The following is a 9,170-nucleotide window of genomic DNA, read 5'->3' as shown; positions in this document are numbered from 1 at the left end:
AATATTATTGCCTCAATATAATAAAAATGATTGCTATATATATCTACTAATATTATATGTGATAATATGCATATATAAAAGAGAAAGAAGTGTTTAGTTGTTGTTACTGTGTGTTGTTTCAAATGTGATTTTCCTTATTTATACATATAATAAGTCTTTATTTTCAAACTTTATTTATTTGAATTTATTTTAAAAAGTGATTCCTTCACTATTGAATTTTATCTCTTCTCATCACAACAATGTGTTTAATATCTTAAAAATAAAAGCTATTAAGTATATGAATTAGTGGTGAAAATTTTAAATAAGAGATATGAGATTTTAGATTCAAATTTATAATCATTAATTAATGTATCCAAAGAACAAATATCTGAAAATTATAAAAGATAGTACCAGTATCTTTTTATTTAAAATTTAAAAGTACAATTAATGAATTAATACGAAGTTATATTATTTTGTGCATACAAAGTTATAAACGTAAAAATGAATAAAGTTTTGTCATTACTTTTAACATTAGTGGCCTATGAACTTTATTACGAGTAATGGAAGTGGAAGTGAGGCCTTTGTCCTTTGTGCTTGGGTTTGTCGTTTCCTTCAAGGTGATTGCTGAATCGGACATCCTGCAAGGACAAATTAAACTAGATTCTCTTCACTAAAATAAGATACAAGACAAGTTGATCAAAATTAATGATATAACTTCATATCTTTTACTTAAATTTAGCTTCTATAATTTGCTGAAGTGCATGTATGAAAATAATTTATAAACTAAATGTACTTGAGCAATCAACATCAAGTTGGATACTTTCACAACAGTTGCTTACACAGATAATATAAAACACGTCACTTCCTATAGAAACCTAAATATTTTCACAAATAGTGAACCAGATGAACACATGACAATGTGTTGCCAATTTTTATTTTTATTTTTATCACTTTATAAAGCACTCAACATAATTGTACCATCTGACCCAAAAGAAAGGAACATGATTGGACCATATACGATGAATTATTGTTCTTAAGAAACAGAACATGATGTTGGAAACCATTAAACCTAGTGTACATAGCCTCCAATAATAGATAAGAAAGTTGAATTGGTGTTATTTTCACTTCTTTTATTGCCTTCACAAAATTAGTAAATAGCATAAGTTTGAGAACACTGTGATGCACAAAAAACTTACCTCAACAAAACAGCAGCAAGTGCAGATCTCAAGAGCTCCGATCTGGATGGCTGAGTCTTATGTATTATTTCTAAGGAAGAAAAATGTGTATGAGGAAACCAGCCAACTTTCATTTTGTAATTATGTGCTTTTAAACATTTTAGAAGGAACATTAGATGGTAATATCATGGCACCAAACAACTAGTTTACCTTCTTATATATGCATCTACATATCTAATTGAGATTGGATGCTACAAGTGGCAGCAAGTCTATCTTCTTGTGGAAGTCCAATCCAAGATAATCAAAACGAGGACATAAGATGATGCAGTAAGCATTATAGTATTAATTCACTATATGCTCATAAAGAAAAATACTAAACTCCGTTAAACCTTCAACAGCGAAAAACACAGTGCTTCATACATAATCTACTTGATTATTATCAAATAACCAGTTAATCTCAGAAAGATTGTTATCATTGTTGTGACCTATATCAGATCATTAACAAAGGTAATTAAATTGAACTACAACAGATATATAAAACAGAAACGAAATAGTAATCAACACGCGAAAACCATTAATGCAAAGATGACAAACTTTTTGACTAGCCTGCCAACATTGATCTCAAGTTTCTAATGAGTCCACATCCTCTCTAACAGTTGAGACTTGCACCCTGTTAGCTATTAATCAACAACCACCGTTGTCTACCTCGCCGTTTATCTGGCGTTTGGCTTCTATCTGTAAAACCGAAGGAGGGAAGAAAACTCAATATTAGATTGAATGGGAAAAAAATTTACCACTACCCCATGTATAGAGAAAGCTGATTATTTGCAGAATCTCCATTAATATCCCTTCCACAATGCTTTGATTTCAAGATAGTGTGGTGACCATGACGAACATGAAAGTAATTCATACTAATGTAGGAATAAGAGACATGGATGAGTCAAAGGGATTGAAAGGGAAAAATGAAAGTTACTTACAACTGAGCTATGCAGCTGGCAACACCTGAGATGCATTGAGATGTTTCGTATGGACTTTGAAATCACACATCTCAGTTACTTACAGTTGATATTGAAACAAAAGTAAGAGCAATAATATAAGAAGAGCATAACAAGAGAGTTAATTTTGATGCAGTCATATTCAGTCACGATTGAAAATTAGTTATTTTTATTGATACGACAATACATGTTAATTATGTAAACCTTGAAAACTAAATCTAATTAATTCCCAATTTTGGTGTCTTAAGTTCCTCTTTATTTACTCTGTCTCTAGCAACTTTATCAATTATTTGACTTTTCCACATGTGGAATTATGCATCAGATCTTTAATTCAACAAGGATTAATCCCATTCTTAGAAAGCAAGATGCAAAAATACCTTTGGCACTATAACAAATTCGGGCTGAGGCAACCTTTGAAAACGTTGCCTATAATACGGAAAAGTATTGCCTTTGATCAAAGGCAACACTTTCTGACAAAACGCAACGCTTTTTGGGGGTTGGCTATACAGCCATTACCTTTGGTCTAAGGCAACGCTTTTGTGCATCAAAGGGAACCCTTTTTATGGCAACATTAAAAAAACGTTGCCTTTTCCACAAAAAAGTAACTCCACAAAAGGGTTGACTTAGGGGACCCAAACACAACGCTTTAGATAAGACTTTATGGCAACACTTTTTACAAGTTGTATTTTCTAATACATAAAGCAACATTTGTCCAGATTTTTTTAAGTTGCCTTTTCATATACCTAAAGCAACACTTATATAAGTTTTTTTCTGGTTGTTTTTTCATATACCTAAAACAAACTTAATCAATATAGGGAGAATAAACTAATAATATATATTGCATATATAGAAAGGTCTTCCAAGTGCCAATTAACATACTTGCTAAGTTACCAAGTCAAATAAATAAACATAAGTAACAAAATACATATTTTTCCTATTGTGCGATGTTGTGAATTTGGCAATGCACCTTGCATGTGTATTTCATCACTAATAAGGCAGTAATCAACACACTTACACCCCTTGAAAAACAAACCTAATTCTAAATCTCAACATACCAACTAATAGAAAACTATAACCGAACTACTTTCTTGAGATCCTGTGGTGCTATTCACAAAATTCTATAGTCACAAGTAGGATATCAATTTGTTTCCATTTGTTCCCCACATTCCTCACCATTTGATTTTGTTGCTTCAGCACCATTAGCATCTTCAGGGGGTGGTGGCAATGTTCTCTTCACAATCTCAACTATTTCTGTGAGCTCTTCATCCGAAAAACGAGTATCACAACACTCTATGATCTATGTAACAAAATCAAAGCACACCAAAACTCTAATTAGAACTACTCAAATAAATGCTAAACACAAGTGAAGATAGACAACAAACTCAAAAGCATATCACCGAGTTCATCGATTGTCAATGTCAAACATAAAAATGACATAACATAGTAGAGTGATTCTATGGCTTAATAATCCATGCACCATCATAATTACTTTTCTCATTTCAAAACAAATGCAACCAATCAAGAATTGACATACCCCAAATTCACATTGAACAAGGAACTTAGAAGACAAGGTTTTGTCATTTATGTTCTAAGCTACAAGGACTCAAATATGGGTTCAAGGATGATTAATCACTTTTCCTTATGAGTTTTCGAATCATACTAAGACGAATTTAGAGCTAAGCATTTTCCATAGTATTTAGAAGTTATGTAATAATGTTAAGGTACCTATCTATTCTCAGAAAGATTCTATTGCTTATATGTTAGTGTGTTACTGCTAACCAGTTTACTAAAGCGAAAGACAAGGTTTAGTGGGTAAAAACTAAAAAGTAACTAAAAAGTTGAGAGCAAATATAACTTGTAAACATTATTGCCAACATACAGAAAAAATTTCGACTATGTTGGTGGGCCTGATGTTGATTATGTTGAGAATCTCAGATTTTGCTAGATCATGGCTTTTAACATTTTCAAAGAACTCATTGATGCTCTCTCTTGTTTGATCACGAGCAGCAGTATCAAAAGTAAAAGGACTGCTTTGTAGTTGAAACAAGACAGACAAAAGAAAATCATACCATGTTCATCCAGTCTGATAGATGATCCCCTACAGAAGCTAGAGCCTTATTGCAGTGCCTCAACCCCGCATCCAAAGTTGCCTCCAAGTCAGTAAGGCGCGACGAAACCTATATCCAGAAAAGCAAACTCTTGACCCCCTAAAACATCATTGCAAGAATATGCAAAACTCAACAGTTAAAACTTTAAAAACAACATCCCACTGATAAATCTTAAACCAGATGGAATTAAATAAGGGGGTTAAAAATAAGGAAAGAGTACTAATATGTTAATAACGATAAATAAGGTGCATATCTACACCCCTAAACTTCGAAATTAAACTGAGAATATGCTTGCTACAAAACATCAAGAAGAAAAATAAATAAATAAATACCTTCTGCAATACAATCTTGAATTCGAGGAGTTCATTATATGATTGCCGAAGTTTGTCACTGTTGGAATTCATTTCAATTAGCTCATGTTCATGCTCAGCAAGTTGTATCTGGTTAAAGTAAAATCAAATAGAATTTAAATCAGAGCAAACCCACCAACTTAAATAGCAACAGCATGTCATTTTTGGCAGCTTGAGAACATTAAATACAAAATCTTTGGAAATAATTGAATATTATACACACACACAGACATGACAAAAAAAGGACATAGAATGATACCTCTTCTCCAAGTCAATCTCTGGTTGCAATGTAGTATGAGAAGACATTATGCCATCTTTATTGATTTGATCCTTGAAGAATCGTAGCTTCCGTGACATTTTCGCACATTGCTTTACCTGCCAAAAGTGGATTGTGTTATCCATTAATAACAGAATGGACAACAGATAAAAAATATTATTTAAAAAAAGAAAAAAGAAGGTCATTACTTCTGAAGATAGATAATATATATCTAGTTCAATAAAATTATAAACTAAAAATTACAGGAAAGCACTAAACAAATGTTAAGAGCATAAAGAACGTCAACAAATTGAAACATAAACAAATGGATAGCAATATAAAGAACGTCTTATGAGCAACAAGAACAAGATCCACAGAATTCCAATAATGTTAAGAGCAAGGATAGTTCAATATATTACATATGCACATGAATATGGGAATTGCAAAAGTTATTTATGTTATGAGAAGCACTAACATTGTCTTTCTTAGTTTTCAAAATTGAGTTAAGCCATAAAAACACTCACAGTCAAAATTGAGGAAAGCCATATGCTCCAGCGGCCAGAATTCCCAAGCTACACCACATATTACATCAGCATCTCCCTACAAGACAACAATGATGACATATATGACATCAAATATCATTCAGAAGAAAACTAAAGAAAAAAATAGACACCTTGAAAATTAAAATTTTAATAGTGTCACAAAATGCTCTTTTTGTTCCTTCTTTCTTGTTCTTTTCCCTTTAACTTGAATCCTACTGAAAACCAGTGAAAAACTTGAAATTCAACAAAATATCAATCAATCCATTCCAAACAAATTGAAGTTCCAGACTCAAGAATTATAATAGCATGCGTAATTACCTATGAACTAAGACATATGCTGATAAGAAAATCCTAATTTTAATCTAAATTAACCTAATTAGCAAAAATAAGTTTGACTAAATAAAATTACTAAGTAAAAATTAAAATCCAACTAAAATGTAATAAATTAAATTAGATAACAGCAAAATGGGTTTTTGCAAAAACCTGGAAATTGAAGAACAGAGTAACAAGGCAGGGGTGAGGAGGTTACACTTGAGGGGTGGTCGCCGTGTTGCCAGAGCAATAGACCAGCGGAGGGGTGGTCGCTGTGTTATGTCAAAGCTCGCTAGCGGAACAATGGATGCTATGGTTCTGCATGCATCTCCAGTTCGCAAAGAGGAGGATGCGAGAAAAGAGAAGAAGAGGAAGAAGGAGAAGAGAAAGGAGAGGGGTTTCTCGTCGGAGGTGGTTCGGCGCAGAACGAGGAGAGCACCGCGCCGTCGTCGTGGAGATGACTGCGTGGAGAAGAGCACCGCACAGTCGCTGTAGAGGAGTGCACCGCGCTGTCGCCATGGATGAGAGCACCGCGCCGTCGCCATGGAGGAGCTGCTGTCGCCGTTAGCGTCGTCGGTTATTGGAGCTGACAATGGAGAAAGGAGAGAAAGGGATCGTGTGTGGGTGTTACTAGCTTCAGTGGCTTGGTTATTTAGGGCTTAGGATATTCTCTTTTCACTGATAAACAATTTTTTTTTAAGTTACTTGATAGAAAAATTAATTGGTGGGAAAATGATTAAAAGTTTTTCTCTAAAATTTTTAACTATGAATAATTTTAGGCAACTTTTTATAAACGTTATTTGTTAATTTTTTTTGACAACCCTTATAAAATTTTGTATTTTTATTTAAAAGTGTTGTCTTAAAGTTTTTATTTTGCAACATTTTGTAAACGTTGTTTTAGATATCAAAGGCAACTTTTTTTATGGGTGACCAAAAATTTTGTTATCTTTGCCTTACTCAAAAGTAACCCGTAAAAAAGGTTGTCTTTGCCTATCTAAGACAAATTTTGTTAAATGTTGCTTCGAATAAGGGTTGCCTTAGGGCAAAAATGTTGTAGTGTAGTTTGACATAATATTGACATTTATTTAAGTTTGAGAGTTTTCAAAAGCATCAAGAAAAGCGAGTGGTGAATCTTGATGACCGAAAAAAAAAGATGAATTTTGATAGGTTTGTGTGCATACTCTTCACTTTGTTGTGTAAATTCAAGCATTTGAATTGTTGATTCTTGACTTCATTCCTAGTTTTTCTTCTGCCACCGTTCTACTCATGGGACAGCTAGTCTGCTACGCTGTCAATTGTGATGGAATCGCATCACGGAGATATGTGAATAGTAGTAACAGCATCACGAAAATGTAGAGGAAAAAGAGGAACCCTAACGGCATTGCTCTTGTTCCTTACAACCTCCACATAGTGCAATTACGCTATGTTATGCTATGCCTATCAATAAGCATGCAAAATTGGAGATGGAAATGCAGCGGCAGCATAGAACGGAACAGAACATTTTCTTCTTTTATTTATTTACTAGTATTTTTATTCGTAATAACATTACTAAAATATAAATTTTTGAGAAATTCCCCAAATAGGTCCCCAAGAAATTTACCATTCGACAGTTTTATTTCCCACAAAATTTAACTAAGATTTTGACCTTGAGGTTCTCAGATATCCAAACCGTTTGATCCGGTTAACGTGGTGATGTGTCAGGTTAACTGCGACATGTCACCTCCAGGATATTTTGGTCCCCATCCACGCTGGACAAAATGACGTCGTATTGAAACCAGGGGCAAAACGACGTCGTATTGGAACCAGGGGCAAAACGACGTCGTTTCGGAGAGGACAAATTCGTCTCAATTTGGACAGAGAATGCAAACGGCGTCGTTTTCATGTGGGGAACCTATTTGCCTTATAATAGAATCTTAAGGGACCTATTTAACCTATAATTCGTGATGTTACACTCAAATACTTTCATTGCCCCTGTTTGTTAATATTGAAAACACATGCTGATGTATTTGGACCTGGTAGCATGTAAGAGCCTAATCCTCCCTCTTAATATACTCAAGTTGACAATTCTCCCTCAGATGCGACAAGAAATGTCTCAAGCAATACAAAGGTATGCCCCATGTAAGTGGCTTGATGTAAGCAGTTGAACTCTGTGTGAAACATGGTGATAATAATACTGCTTATTCCAATCTCAGCTTTCTTTTAAATGTCCAAAGGAGATAGTAATTAGGGCCAAGAATTCGAGGAGTGTTAGTGTTGAGACAATGGCAGCTGCAACCAATGGCACAATATCTAAATTGTTCAAATTCATTCCAACACCAGGGTTGAACCAGTCTTTCAAGAAATGATGCTTCTAAGAATTAGTGTGAAAGTTGTTGTCTTAGTTATGTTACCACCTTTTGTTATGTTGGAGGAAGAAGACTTTATGTTGTTTAGAATGGTTTCGTTTAGTTTATGTTGAAGAAAATAAATCTTCTTTTGACTTGATTTAGTTTGTGTTGCTATTGAAGCCAAATATTTGTATGGTTAATATGTTTGGGGTTCTCAGGTTTATGTTACCATTTTGATAAATGAACTGACCAATGTCAATGTGTTTTTAAGATTTGCGTTGAAGTAAATATAGCTTCTTTTAACATCATAGATTATAGGTCAAATAGGTCCCCTAAGATATTATTATAAGGCAAATAGGTCCTCCACATGAAAATGGCGCCGTTTGCATTTTTTGTCCAAGTGGGGATAAATTTGTCCTCCTCGAAACGTCGTCGTTTTGTCTCTGGTTCCGATACAACATCGTTTTGTCCAGCGTGGATGGGGACCAAAATGTCCTGGAGGTGACATGTCGCAGTTAACCTGATATGTCACCATGTTAACCGAATCAAACGGTTTTAGGGACGTATGTGGTGGATATCTGAGAATCTCAGGTCAAAATCTTAGTTAAATTTTGTGGAGGACAAAACTGTCGGATGGTAAATTTCTTGGGGACCTATATGGTCCATTTTATTTTGACAGTTTAAATTATGCATGACACAAAAAATTTATAAAATTAAACTACTTTTACAACAAAAGTTGTAGGTTGACAAAAGTCTCTAGTTAAGAAAACTAAAATATCTGTATATAAAAAATTAAATAATAAAATTTTTAGTTATTATTTTTATATGAAAAAAATTAATTTTTTATTAATAATTAATTTTGACATTCATTAACTAAAATTTAAAATAATTTAACGTGTATAATTTTACATTTAATTAGATATTAAGTCTATTGTACAAATAGAAATAATTAATTTTTATACTTGCTATTAAAAATAATATTTTTTTATATGTATATGAAAATATAATTAGATATTATTATAAAAAATTATACTGATAGTTATAAAATTAAGTCAAAATTAATTTTTTTAAAACAATTGAATCTTGATTCTACCTTTTAATTATAATATTAATATTCTCTCCAAAT

General features: G+C 33.1%; 1 long non-coding RNA gene across 4 annotated transcripts; it reads right to left on the bottom strand.

Annotated features, from left to right (window-relative positions):
• Positions 1-423: 423 nt before the first annotated feature.
• Positions 424-7,154, bottom strand: LOC107479917 (uncharacterized). 4 transcript variants are annotated; one of them, XR_008007337.1, is made up of 5 exons: positions 6,899-7,154; positions 2,132-2,209; positions 1,365-1,889; positions 1,176-1,245; positions 424-617 (listed from the first exon to the last, which is right to left on the bottom strand). It is a non-coding gene; the product is annotated as an uncharacterized LOC107479917 (long non-coding RNA). The 4 variants fall into 4 exon arrangements; XR_008007338.1 differs by lacking the exon at positions 6,899-7,154 and having other exon boundaries at positions 1,365-1,639; positions 1,749-1,889; positions 2,132-2,371; XR_008007336.1 differs by lacking the exon at positions 2,132-2,209.
• Between the last annotated feature and the right edge of the window lie 2,016 nt (positions 7,155-9,170).

Source organism: Arachis duranensis, chromosome 3 (genome assembly GCF_000817695.3).
Source record: "Arachis duranensis cultivar V14167 chromosome 3, aradu.V14167.gnm2.J7QH, whole genome shotgun sequence".
NCBI lineage: Eukaryota > Viridiplantae > Streptophyta > Magnoliopsida > Fabales > Fabaceae > Arachis > Arachis duranensis.
Note: the sequence above shows the minus strand (reverse complement) of the source record. Positions and strands in the feature narration are given on the sequence as shown.